Source organism: Canis lupus, chromosome 34 (assembly GCF_003254725.2).
Source record: "Canis lupus dingo isolate Sandy chromosome 34, ASM325472v2, whole genome shotgun sequence".
Taxonomy (NCBI): Eukaryota; Metazoa; Chordata; class Mammalia; order Carnivora; family Canidae; genus Canis; species Canis lupus.
Window position 1 is genome coordinate 32,033,116 of NC_064276.1, and position 14,864 is coordinate 32,047,979.

Consider the following 14,864-nt stretch of genomic DNA (forward strand, 5'->3'; position numbering starts at 1 on the left):
AGGATTCTTTCTGTCTCCCTCTCCCTCTGCCCCAAACCACCCCCCACCCCCGAAAGAAAGAAAGAAAGAAAGAGAGAGAGAGAGAGAGAGAGAGAGAGAGAGAGAAAGAAAGAAAGAAAGAAAGAAAGAAAGAAAGAAAGAAAGAAAGAAAGAAAGAAAAGAAAAAATAGATTCAGAGATACACAAATGTTGGGTATAGCAAATGAGAATTTTAAAATAAATGTGAAAAATATATTTTTAAATATCTACAGAAGAACATTTATAGAATGAGAAAAATGATTGGAAGTTTTAGGAGAGCTATGATAATATTCCTAGAACTGAAAAAAATCCATTTATAGAATCAAAATTAATTAGGAATAATTGAGAGTAGATTAGATATAATAAAACAAAGCATTGGCAAATTTGAATGTTAGTCGAAAGTAAACAGGAAAAAAATACTAAAAAAAAAACCTTAAAAAATCTAGAATTCCATATCTATGGAAACTGTCCTTTTTTTGAAAATATAAGAATCATAAAGCAATTTTCTGATAAACAAAAACAGAATACATTTAACCTACAGAAAAATGCTCAGGGGTACTGTTTAGACTGAAGCGAAAAAGATTATTTTACAGATTCCAGGTATAAATGGAGGAAAGTTACCATGGAAACACCAAGTATAAGACAGCTGATAGGTCTATATTAGTATCAAGAAGATAGAGCTCAAGATGAGTTATATTGCCAAAGCTGAAGATCGTTCCATAATGATAGAAAGGGCAATTCATCAAGATCTAACAATTTTACATTCCTAAATACCTAATAATAATCTCAGAATGTATGAAACAAAAAGCAATACAAATAAAGAAATAGCAAGTATATAATCAATTTGACAACTGTAGCACCCCATTCTCAGTAATTGATAGAACAAGTACCCTCAAGTCAGCAAATATGTAGAAGATTTAAATAACACTATAAACCAACTTTAACAAAGTGTTATAACATATTCTATCTGATAACTACAGACGACACACTCTTCTCAAGTTCATGGATTGTTCACAATAGATCACATTCTGGGACATAAAACAATAAAATTCATAGGACTGAAATAGCATATTTTATAAGTATAAAAATCTTACATCAGAAATAAAAAGAAAAATATAAAGTCCAAATATTTAAATACTTATATGTAATAATATGCTTAAAAATAATATTGATAAGTCAAAGAATAAATTGCAAGGGAAATTTTAAAAATCATTTAAATGAAATAATAAAACAAAACAGCAAAATTTATGAGATGCTGCTATAACAGTAAGGGAAAATTAATAATTTTAAATAGTTGTATTAGGAAAAAGAAAAGGATTAACATCAATTATCTATTGGAGGAAAGGAATACTCCTCAGCTGATTTCTTGAGGCCAACATAACATTGGTTCCAAATATTATAAGTAGAGTAGATTATAAACCAATATAATCCATGAGCAAGATGCAAAAGATAAAAATCTTTAAAATATTATCAAATCAAACATGACAATATAATTAAAAATTAAAAGATTAATATGTTAACTACTAGTAAGTGTTATTCAGGAATGAAAGTTTGGTTCAACATTTAAAAATCAATGTAAGTTAGACATTAAGAAAAAAGAACCTCAATAATTACAGAAAAATCATCTGTCAAAATTCTACACTCACTCAGTAAAAACATTCTATAGAAAGAAACTTTCCCAAGCAACTGAAGAACATCAACCTACGGAAAATATATTAAATCTTGATATAATGAATAATTGTCTCCTAATATCAGGAAAAAAGTGAGGATATCCGTTTTTAACACATCTTCCCAGGGTTGTACTGTAGATATTAAAAAGTAGAAAAGACTAGAAAAATACATTAAAGGCAGCATAGAAAGGAAAATAGCTAGAAGTAAATTTGAAGAAAAATATGTAAGCTCTCTATACTTAAAAGCATAAAACACTGATCAGAGGAATTTTAAAAGACCAAAGTAAATGGAAGGATGTGGCTGTCATTGAGTGGAAGGCAATACAGCTTAGATGTCAATTCTCCAAATGTACCCATAAATTCAGTGGAATCACAGTTGGAGTCAAAGTGTTTTAGGGGTTTTTTGGTAGACATTTTCAACTTCATTCTCACATTTATATTAAAGTGAAAAAATCCTAGAATATCAGTTCCAAATGAGGTAGAGCAAAATCTCCCAACCCTTAAATGTGGGCTGCACTTACTAACTTCCTTCCAAAGAGCACTGTATAAAAGAGGGAGGAAAGAACAAATTTACAGTGGAGAAATCTGATAGTCATTCCCTCATCCAGGTGATCCAAGTCAGACTGATGGCATGTGCTCTTGCTATGATGTGATGAAAATGGCACTTAACCTGACTAGTCTGTCTCAAAAAAATAAATAAATGGGAGCACTTGGGTGGCTCAGTTGGTTAGTCCTCTGCCTTTGGCTCAAGGTTGTGCAATCAAGCCCCATGTTGGGCCCCCTGCTTGGCCAGGAGCCTGCTACTCCTGCATCTGCCTGCTACTCCCCCTGCTTGTTCTCTTTCTCTCTCTCTCTCTGTCTTATTCTCTGTCAGATAAATAAATAAAATCTTTAAATAAATAAGTAAATAAATAAAACCCTGTTATAATCACGAGAAAAGCATCAGACAACCCAAATGAGGGGTATTCTATAATATATCTACCAGTACTCCCCAAAACTGTGAATATCATCCAAAACAAGAACAAGGGGGGTCAAATAACTTCTGTCTCCAGGAGCCAAAGGAGACATGACAATTAAATGTAATGTAGCAACCTGCATATTATACTGGAACATAAAAAGGACAGGGGGTAAATCTAAGGAAATCTGAATAGAGTATTAACTCTTTAATAATAATGTATCAAGGGCCACCTGGGTGGCTCATCAGTTAAGTGTCTGACTCTTGATTTCAGCTCAAGCCATGAGCTTAGGGTCCTGAGATTGAGCCTGGTGTCAGGCTCCATGCTCAGAAGGAGTCTGCTCAAAATTATCTATTTCCTTCTCCTTCTGCCCCTGCCCACATCTCTTTCTCTCTCTCTCTCTCGTTTTTGTTCTCGCTTTCTCTCAAATAGATATCTAAAATAATAATAATCATAATATTAATTCATTAGTTATGACAAATGTGCCAGACTAAGGCAAGGTGTTAATAATTAGAAAATTTGTGAATGGAGTATATGGGAAACCTTTATTCTTTGCAACTTTTCTGCAAATCTAAAACTATTTTAAAATTCAAAAAGCTTATCTTTCAAGCTTAGAATATTCATAATAATCTTCAAAGAAAAGAACACTCTGTGGGATTTCAGGGTTAAGTATAAAGCTACATTAATCACATCAGTGTGGTATTGGTGAAAGGATAGATAATGGATCAATAAAACAAATAGAGAGTACAGAAATACATCCACAGAAACCCAGTCAATTGATTTTTGACCATGGTGCCAAGGTAATTAAATGAGTAATATACAGTTATTTCAATAATGGTACTGAAAAAAAACTTGTTATTGGCATAGGAAAAAAAAGTCATTATCTCAACCCCTACCTCATAACATTTAGAACAATTAATTCAGTACAGATCATAGAACTAAATGTATAAACTTCAACTACAAAGCTTCCAGAAGAAAAAATTAAGAGAACTTCTTTGTGAATTTAGATTAGGAATTCATTCTTCGGAATTTAAAAAGTACTAATTTTAAAAGGAAAATCTAATATATTCGACTTTTAAAAATCTGAGCCATCTGTTTTTGTTTTTTCAAAAAACACTTAAATGAAAGAAAAAAGTCATTTATAAAGTGGCATCAAGTACCTACTATAGCTGTCTGGCAAAAAAAATGTGTACATAGATTATTTAAGTTATTAATAATAACTTATTACAAGTTATTATTGTACAAGTTATTAATAAAATGCCACACAATAAAAAAAAAAGACTGGGCAAAGCGTCCTGAGTGGCTCAGTCGGTTAAGTGAATGACTTTTGGTTTCAGCTCAGATCATGATCTCAGGGTCATGAGATCAAGCCCTGCCTTGGGCTCTATGCTCAGCTCAGAATCTCCTTGAGATTCTCTCCTTCTTTTCTGCCCTTTTCACCACTCACATGCTCTCTCTCCTTAAATAAAACAAATTTTTAATAATGTTTAAAAAACTGGGCAAAAATCCTCAATAGACATACATGATAGTACAGAACTGGCTAATGACAACATGAAAATATGTTCCACAGCTTTAGCTATTGAGGAAAAAGCAAATTGAATCTACAATGAGATGTAATCAAAACTCACTATAAAGGTCAGAATTTCAAAGGTAAAAATAGTAAATACTGTGAAACAACAAAAATTATTGATAGCTTGTTTGTCGGTATCTTACAGTATCAGACACATAACAATTACCCAGAAATCGCACTGCTAAATATTTACCCAGGAAGAATGAAAACACATCAATGTGCAGGGCAAATTTATTCAGAATCATAAAGAAAATGACCATTATAGCTATTAACAGGTAAATGAATAAAAAAAGAAATTTAGGATATCCATGAAATAGGAATAATATTCAGGAATGTACTATTGGATGTAGGAATAATAGGAATAAACTATTGATGCATTATTTTAAGTAAAAGAAAGTGGGGTGGAAGATCTACATATAGCATCATTCGATTTACAGAATTTCTAACTCAACTAGGGTGATAAGACAAAAATAGTTGTCATCTCTGAGAAAAGGAAGGAACTGATGAGTAAGGGACATGAGGGGACTTTCTGGGGCAGTGAAGTTCTATGTTTTGGTTAGGATGGAGATATTATATGTGTAACCATAATCATATAAATATTCATATAATGTGTCAAAATAATATAGTCATGTACTCAAAAAGCTGTGTATTTTACTGTATATAAGTAATACCAAATTAAAATAGTATAATTATTTTAAACAGTACCTTTGGGACGCCTACGTGGCTCAGTGGGTGAGCATCTTTCTTTGGCTCAGGGCATGATCCCAGGGTCCTGGGATTGAGTGCCCTATCAGTTGCTCTGCAGGGAGCCTACTTCTCCATGTCTCTCAAGAATAAATAAAATCTTAAAACAACAACAACAACAACAACAACAACAACAACCTACCCTTAAATGGTTTTTACTTGCATTTACGTAGACTGTGTCAAATACTTTAACTACATTTGTGTTCCAGTTTGTTCATGTGCATATATCTATTTTCCTTACTTTTTTCTATGTCTTAATAAGATATACTTACTATTTGGCTTACCATTACACATAATTTCCAAGTCTGTCATTTTCATTTTTTTAAAGGGAAAGGCAGAGGGAGAGGCAGAGAGAGAGTCTTAGGCAAGCTCCCCACCCAGTCCGAAGCCTGTGGAGTCTGACACAGGGCACCATCTCACAACCCTGAGATCAAGACCTGAGCAGAAACCAAAAGTCATTTGCTTACCTGACTGAGCCACCCAGGCGCCCCTGTTGTTTCCATTTGTAACTTTTAATCATGTTTTAAATCTTTTTGTTCATTTCCTATGATTTCTTCTTTTTTCTTGTAAGCATAGAAAGGTTATTCCTATAAGAGGTTTGGTAAATATTCTTTCCTAATACCTTCTTGCTATCCAGCATTTTTGATGTTAGACATGTTAATCCCCCTGGAATTTATTTCTCTTGTTGGAATAAAGAATATAAATTAGGTTTTTTTGGTTCCATTTCTAGCCATGTGTAGCTTTTATCCATTGGTGAATAAAGCAACTTGAATAAAATAAGGTTTTTTTATGGGCTATTTCAATTAACTTTCTATTGCAATGAAAATATCACATATTTAGCTATCAAAATTATATAACATATTTATATAAGAAAGAGTAATTTCCTTATTACTCATTGTTAGTCAGAGTTTTCTTCTATTGTCCCACCTCTCTACTCTCTCAGAATAATTTTAAAATGTTTTTAAAATGTTTTATCAATTTTAAAATGTTTTATCAAGGCAAGTAAATGCTATTGTAAATTTCTTTGAAGCTGTATGAAATCTATACTTAAATTGTAAATTCCTGATATCTTATAATATTCTTTATTCCACTTTAGGGATATGAGATATTTCTCCATTAATTGTTCCCCTTTATGTAACATAAAAATATTTTATTTTTCCATTTATATCTCTAGACTATCTTTATATAATTTTATGTTTGAGATGGAAATAATTTCCATTTTAATTTAATTACTTTTTGATGCTACACAGAAATTATGTAGAAGTTATGTCCAAATACCTTAACAAGACTATCTTATATTTAAAAATAAAAAGTTCCATGAATCTCTTGATATGAATTCAAAGTGTTTAATTGCACTTTCACTACATTTTGTATTGTTTTGTACAATATTTGTACAATATTTGGGGGTACCTGGGTGGCTCAGTCGGTTAAGTGTCCAACTTCTAATTTCAGCTCAGGTCATGACCTCTGGGTTATGGGATCTAGCTCCACAATGGGTTCTGCACTGGGCATGAAGCCTGCCTGAGATTCTCTCTCTCCCTCTCCCTCTGCTCTTTCCCACCCCTTCTCTCTCTGTTTCTCTGTATCTCTCCCTTTCTTTAAATTAAAAATAAAATATATAAGGACACCTGGGTGGCTCAGCGATTAAGCATCTAACTTCAGCCCAGGGCGTGATCCTGGAGTCACTAGATCCAGTCCCACATCAGGCTCCCCGCATGAAGCCTGCTTCTCTCTCTGCCTATGTTTCTGCCTCTCTCTCTTTGTATCTCTCATGAATAAATAAATAAAATCTTTTAAAAAATAATGAAAATTATATATATATATATATGTACAATATCTGTTTTCAAAGAATAGTTAATTGAAATTTCTTTGATGATTAGCAAGTGATGTTGTGGCTAGACTCCCATATTCCACTGAATGCTCAATAATAAAATTATATTTGCAGGGCTAATAATTACATTTTAAGAAAATGGAGAAAATTTATAAATTTAGTCTTCATTTCTCTACAAACCTCATTCACATGACTAGCACAACGGAATGCAGTTAGCTAAGAAAGTACTAATAATGGGAAGGTCACACCATAAGAATACCAAAGATTTTGAAGAGTTTCTGAGAGCCGGCATATAGTAGTATCAAATCGGCTGAAACACTGGAACACAGTGAATCACAGCTCAGAGCCCTGCTGTAGTTAAGGCTGTAGTTAAGCTGGGAAAGTTTTCACTTTCCAAAAAATCTACAAGTAGAGCTCGAAAAAGAGAGGGGAAAAAGGTTAGGGACTTGAAAAATCTGGTCCTAACCTACGCTCAGTGATGAGAGTTTTTGTTTGCTTGTTTGTTGTATTTTTGTTTTGTTTTGAAAGATTTTATTTATTTTTTCATGAGAGACACAGAGAAAGAGAGAGAGGCAGAGACATAGGCAGAGGGAGAAGCAGGCTCCATGAAGGGAGCCCGACATGGGACTCAATCCCAGGATCCCAGGATCATGCCCCGAACCAAAGTCAGATGTTTGATCACTGAGCCACCCAGGCATCCCAGTGATGAGGTTTAATACATTCTAGAGAAATACATTCTAACAAATCAGATTAATTTTCTTAGAAATCTCTGGATTTTCAGATAGGGGGCTCTCCCAATTTTGGCAACTAGGAGGAGAGAAAACTGAATGCCTGCCTGCCTGAGGTGAAATTTGAGTTGTGACGGGGTCTACCCAGAGATACACAAACACTAGAAAGAAGGGCCAACAAAGGCAGATAGCAACTACTAAGCCACCTGTGTTAATCAAAATGATCATTCATCCCAAATAGGAAACTGAAGGGGATTAAAAGCTTCCAAAATAAGAATCGATATGAACCTGAAGGAAACAAAACATCCTGGGGAAAAGAAGTACCTGAAGATTCTATTTAGTCTCTTCAAAGAGGTTTTTGTTTTGTTTTGTTTGTTTTAGAGATAATGCACAGATAAAATAAAAGTTGAATGGTTTTTAAAAGGAAAAAAAAAATAAAGAAGAAGAATCCTTGGCAATAAAAACTATGATGGCCAAATTTTAAAAGTGAAACAGAAGAGTTGTGATAAAATTGAACTCTTTCAGAACCTCTAGAAAAGAGACAAAAGTGGAGAAATAGGAAAGCAAAACTAAACTGACCATCAACTCAGGAGTCCTGATATCAGTTAAAAATGACTTTTAGAATGAGAAAGCATGAAAATAAATTGGAGAAATTAACAAGCATTAGAAGCAATTTTTCCAAGTTAAGAGAAAAAGACAAATATTCACTTAAACTTGTTGAGTGATAAGAGGTACACAGCTAGAAATATCCCAATATATGTCAAACTATAAAGAATAAAGAAAATGTCCTAAAAATACTCAAAGAAAAAAATATTGCCACCTATCAAGTAGTCAGTAATATCTAATACTAGAGGCCCCAAGGAAGGAAAGTACTTTATCTCCAGAAATCTGTATCCTACTGAATTCAAATGAGAGAAAGAAGTAAAGAATTTCTTGTCATAACAGTATTCAGGAAGTTTTTCCCCCATGCGTCTTTATTTTTGAAAAAAAAAAAAAAAACTTATGGATGTACTTTGGTAAAACAAAGAATAAGCCCCAGAGGAAGCTAATTAATCCCAGAGACAGGCTAATTAGCTCCACAAAGACAAAAAAAAAAAAAAAAAAAAAAAAAAAATCTGAGAGGTATCATTGCACAGTTGGCCTAAAAATTTAACTATCTAAAATATAAATAAGTTGAATTATTTTAATGAAATGATAAAAAAAAAATCTACACAAAGAATAAAGTTATTTAAAATCCTGGGAAAAAATTTTTAAAGTGCAAACTATGAAAGTCATAGTTAAAATACAACGTAATATAACTATGTTGTATTTTAACAATGATTTTGAATATTTGAAGGAAAGAGGGAATTATTGATATTCGTGTGAGATATATAAACTTAAGTGTATCTATGTCTTCATATGAGCTGAATCAAAAAATACTTCCAAGCATCTATGTCTTCATATGAGCTCAATCAAAAAATACTTCAAAGGTTAGTGATATTTAGGCTTCCAATACATATTTCAAGTTTTATTTATTGGTATTAAGAAGAAAATAAAGGAGGAAAAACATAATAAGGTTTACCAACAAAATATGGTCTGGTAATCTACGGAAGATTTTATGACCTAAAACACTTTCCCATTCAAAATACATAGCAATACAGTATAGAAAAAAAATCCTAAAAAAAAGAAAAAAAAAAAAAAAAAAAAAAAAAAGAAAAAAATCCTGAGCCAGGAAGAAGCAAGCTCAGAAAAAAGAAATTTACTTAAACCAGTGCATAAAAGGGAAGTGCTCGTCAGAGTCATAAGATCACTTTGAAACTGCAAGTGTCATCAGAAAAATTGCAGAAACCTCTGATCAAATGGTTAGAATTTTAATAAGAAGACCTGAACAAGAAAAAAGGCTTAAGACTTGCACAGTATGGGGAGATAGGCTTAAGATTCTGCAAAATTTGGAGGCTCACAAAGAGTTCAGTAAAAACATAGGCCGGATGCTATCTACAAATGTACACAGAAAGAAAATTATTGAGATGGGACATGAGTTGATATGCAAGTTTCCCTTTAGTGTCTGTAACCAAAAGACTGGCCTTGCATGAATTTGGAGATTGAATTTCCATCATTTCATTATACAGAAGTCCAGAGAAAGCAAAAGCAAATTGTCACTGTATGAATACACTCTCAAAAATAGTCTCAGAGAATTCTCAATCATAGAGGCCACATGAGCATTGGATTACATCTACAGTTAAAAAATAAGTAAATAAAAGGAAGCAAGTCATGAAAACAAAGATGACACCAATAAGGATTTCAGATACTAAAAATACCAGACACAGTGCAAGAAATAAAAAAGTATTGAAAATGTTTAATGACACAAATTTTTTAAAAAGACAACAAAAGTACAAGAGAGGGCCAAAACTACATTGCATTTTTGAAAAAGAACATTAATGTATTGCTGAAGTGCAAGGTGAAAGTTCAGAACTTCCGGTAGGAGTGAAATCCGGCACAACCATTTTGGAAAACTGGTATTATCTAGTGATGTTAAAAATGTCAACACACTATCACTCAGCTCTCCCTATCCTACATGCACATGGATTTTAGAGAATCCTTGTACATGTTCACCAGAAGAAATACCCAAGAACTTTCAGAGCCATGTATTTTCATATTAAACAAACATGGAAACAACAAACAGTAACAGAGTTAAATGAATGAATGCTAGCTGGAAGTAAGTTGACGCATAATTTTAATCCTTATTAGTCATATTCCCTTGAGAAAGTAACATAACTCAAGTGCTCTTATTTTTCTTATCTGTAAAAGGAAGGGGAATAATAATATCATTTGGAATCCCTTCTTTATGCATTAGATCGAACATTCATTCAAAAAATACTTCTTTGAAGGATAGTTTCTTGATAGCATTCATTAATACAAGAAATTTATTAATAAATATAAGATACAAACATCCTGCCTCATGGAGCTACCATTTTTATTGTGTTTTATTTTGGAATTAGACATCAACAAAGGCATGGCATGATTTGGGTGATAATGAGCATCTAGAAGAAAGTAAGCCCTTTTTAACAGGGTAATCAGGAAGACTTTGCTGAGGAGATGGTAACTGGGCAGAGACCCGCCCGGCAAATGAGAACTGAATCCTGTAAAGAGTTGGGGAAAGAGATTTTTGGGAAGAGGGAACAAGTATAAAATCCCCAAAGTAGAAGGGGGTTGAGACAGTGAGGCCATGATAGTGTGAGTAAGAAAGTGAGTGGTGGAAGTTGAGATCACAGGGTTCGGCACAGTCCAGACATTCAAGGTTTTATACCTGTGATAAGTAGGTTCGATTGAAAACTAAGCTCATGGGGAGACATCTGAGGGTTTCAGGCAGGAGTGATGAGAGCAGGTTTTTTATTGAAAAAAAAAATTATTCAGTAGCTGAATAAAAGAGATAATGCGTAATCGCTTAGCCCAGATTTTGGCAAAAAAAAAAAAAAAAAAAAAGGCACTGAGTAATCAATGACTATTATTGTTAATTATATTTAACTGCTTGTGAAGCAGTTACCTGATATATAAACAATTTATTTCTGAATTGTCTTATCTCCACAGTTCACGTCTTCTCTGACAGTTGTACCACAGATACCACCTATTCCCTCTTCACTTCTACAAATTTATTATCAAGGCTGAAAACAGAGTTGATCTGAAAGTTTTCAACGGACAATAGAGAGAATTTTAACTCTAAGAAACTAGAGCATTAGCTAGTCTCCAGAGGGTCTGGGGAAACAGGAGGTTACCATATTGCCCAAGCATAGAGATTAGTGAATCCAGGGATAAATTGCTACATTACCTTAAAGACAACATTCATTAAAGCTACTGTGCCCATTAAACTCAGATTAATGGCATGAGGCTAGCAGAAAGGAGGGCAGACAAGAAGAGAACTAGGCCTATTGATTTCTCTGCAAGATTGTAAATTGAATAAAATACTAGAGATGAATGGTTCTAAATCGCCCATGTTTACTTACACAGCATCTCTTCACATCCAATAGAACATCACTCTGCTTACCTTAACCAATGCAGAAATAAACGTCAAGTGCTAAGCATTTTTAATTTCCTCCCTCATATCTAACAGAAATTGTTTTGCTTAGAGGCAAGTCTGATTATCTATCATAGGTGGCAATTCCTAAAGCTTCTTTTTTGATAGTTTATCAAAGGGAGATTTACTCTAAAAAAAAAAGCAGTATGTTTTTTATTTGTTTGATAGTTTTATTTTTCTTTACCATTCACCCTCTTTGTCTTTTTCTCACCTGAAATTATGCTTTATCCAAAAGCATTTATTCTCAGACTTCACTACAATAAAGAAAATTTTATCAGTTGCCTTTCTTGAAATCTATTATTGCCTGATTGGTTTTATGAGTAAGCCGTCATATTAAGGATATGCTTTAAAATCAATACAACATAAAAGATATCATTTCTATTTCCACTTTGACAAATGAATTATTAGTTATGATACAGAAATTATCACCATTACTGATGCATATTTAGTGAGGCCAAGCTGGACACATAATGCTAGCTTAAACTCATTGGCTTACATATAAAATTTAATTCTGTCTTAAATTTGCAAAATCCCAGATATAAATTAGAGTGATTTTCATATTAAGTTCTACTGGTTCCATGTATTACCCCCAAAACTGGCTGTGTAAAATGAAGAAAAGCAGTGATCTAAGAAGCAAAATTCCATTTCATTGCCTATGCCCAAGACAATACATTTCTTTTAATTCATTTGAAATACTAGGATTCAGGTGTATGTTAGTAAATTGAACACCAATAAAAAAAAAAAAAAGATTCTTCATGAACAAAAGATTCAACCATATATAAAAAGGACAGAATTTAAATAGTATTATTATATATTTTACAGAAGCTAATTAGGATGATCAATAAGAAATCATCTGTGATAGTACGCAGATCTAATGAGGTTCCTTATGTGATATGACTATCATAGACCTTAAAAATGACCTTGTTTCATTTTAGCTTTGTCTGGAGCTTGGCCAGAATTTAACTGTCTATGACTTTTAGTTCCATTCCTCTTTTCTAGACACATATCCAATACACACACACACACATACACACACACAAATTTCATTTAAGAGATCCATAAAATTGTATTAATATGGCTTTAATAGTAAAGAAATTTATTATCTCATGTATGTATACCATCCCCGGTATATGTACCATGCCGTATACCATATCTCAGGTATGTATACATATCATACATGTATAATTAGCCCTAGAATTGGTTAGTCCAGTGATGGCATCATCAATAAGTGAAATTCTTTGCACTTTTCAGTAGATTACTATCATTCCAGTGAGGACCTCAGACTAACATTCCTCATGATGACAGGTGGCTATCACAATTCCACATACCATATCACATTGGAAGGAGAGGAGAGCATCTCCTTTCATACTTCTTCTTTAGAGTAAGAGAGGCATACTCAGAAGTGCTCCAAAATTTCCTCAGGCATTATTCTAAGTGTTATCAAATACCCATTCCTAGACAAAGTATTGGCAAGGGAAATGGAATTGCCACAGCCTAGTGAAGCATATGATCATATGAGAATGGCAGATTATTGGAATAAAATTAGGGTTCTATTACAAATTTTAAAAGACTGGAGAGAGTTATCTATAAATATTAAGTAGACAAAAAGTAGCCCATTAAACAAATATAAAAGTAAAGTTTTTTTTTTTTTTTTTTTTAAAGATTTTATTTATCTATTCATGAGAGACGCAGAGAGAGAGAGGCTGAGACACAGGCAGAGGGAGGAGCAGGCTCCATGCACAGAGCCGATGCGGGACTCAATCCCGGGTCTCCAGGATCACTCCCTGGGCCGAAGGTGGCGCTAAACCGCTGAGCCACTGGGGCTGCTCAATATAAAAGTAAAGTTTATTGCTTCTCCGCCTTTTGGCTAAGATCAAGTGTAGTATCTGTTCTTATCAGTTTAACATCTGATACGTCCTCTATCCAATATAAAAGTAAAGTCTAAGTCATTACAACATTCTTCCAGGAAAGTTCTAATAGTCCATTAGAATAAAATTGGGATATAGAATCACGATCTCTAATCTAATAACTAGTCTAATCAAATAAATTTTAAGAAAGCGTAAAATGTATATCTCTGTTTATAAAGTTAAATACAGAGCTGTCCATGATTAATATCCATTTTAAGTATTACTTATATTCTCTGAAATAAGCAGTAGCTTAGAATAAATTTTACACACACACACACACACACACACACACACACACACACAGATTCTGGCTTCTTTGGAAATATCTTAATTTTTTTTCAAAGATTTTATTTCCTTCATTGATGCTGCTCGTCTCTCAGCAATAAAACATACGTGATATTACATAAAACCTTTTGGCAAATAGATTTTTTAAAAATCAAGAATGGAATAGAAATAAACATAATTAAGCATGTGTTTTGTCGGTTGTTTATTTGGGCTGCATTTGGCTTCCTAAAATAAATTCTCCACTAAAAAACTTCGGAAGCTGCCTCTTCATTTTCTTACACATGTTGCCAAGAATTGTTAAAAAGTCTTGATTCTATCTAACTTGCATTCAAACAAGATAACCTACCAAAATTCCATAGAAGAAACTAGCAGAATAAATAAGAGTTCAAGGATGGAAACAATAGATTTTACTTCTTATGTACAATAAATATCACGAGTTGCAACCTATTTCCATCCTTTCTCTCCAATTCTCAGGAACAACAGAAATAGGTGAAGAGAGATGCCTGTATACTCAGTGGGCTGCATTACAGGAGAGGAATCCTGAACACAGGAAACCCTAAATTTTTATAGTAGGCAGTAACATGCTGGCCCTGTGCTTCAGAGAGAGATGTTTTTATTATACTGGACAAAAAGCATTCCTGACATTTGCTTTGGAGAAAGACACTTGTTTTTCCCAAACTGTAAGCAAACCTGTCATTTACTCCAGAAAGTTATAATCTTTATACCACAACTATTCGCTCTACAAATATCCTTGGAAAAAATTGTCTGGAATAAGTGGAAGTTAATGCCTTGCTCACAAGGCAGGCATAAATGTGAGAAGTCTATGGAGTACTATTGTTCAATATTATTCATTTCACATTTGCTGACAAGTATTCAAAAATATCCATTTGAGAAATTATACTAGTTTTACTCCAGGGAATAAGAATCATGGAAATTAAAAATAATTGAAAAAATTAAATTGAGATCCGTATATAAGAATGGGGCTTTATGTTAAGTTCCAATGGTATTAACCCAAAACTTTAGAAGATTTACAGTTTTATTTATTTACTTAGAAATGTAAAGATTCCTTGCTTCTCTAGTAAAGTTCATATCTTCATAAAGGGT

General features: G+C 33.1%; 1 non-coding gene across 1 annotated transcript; it reads left to right on the plus strand.

Annotated features, from left to right (window-relative positions):
• The first annotated feature begins 13,415 nt into the window (after positions 1-13,415).
• LOC112646031 (U2 spliceosomal RNA) lies at positions 13,416-13,603 on the plus strand. Its single transcript, XR_003127443.1, has one exon. It is a non-coding gene; the product is annotated as a U2 spliceosomal RNA (small nuclear RNA).
• Positions 13,604-14,864: the final 1,261 nt, after the last annotated feature.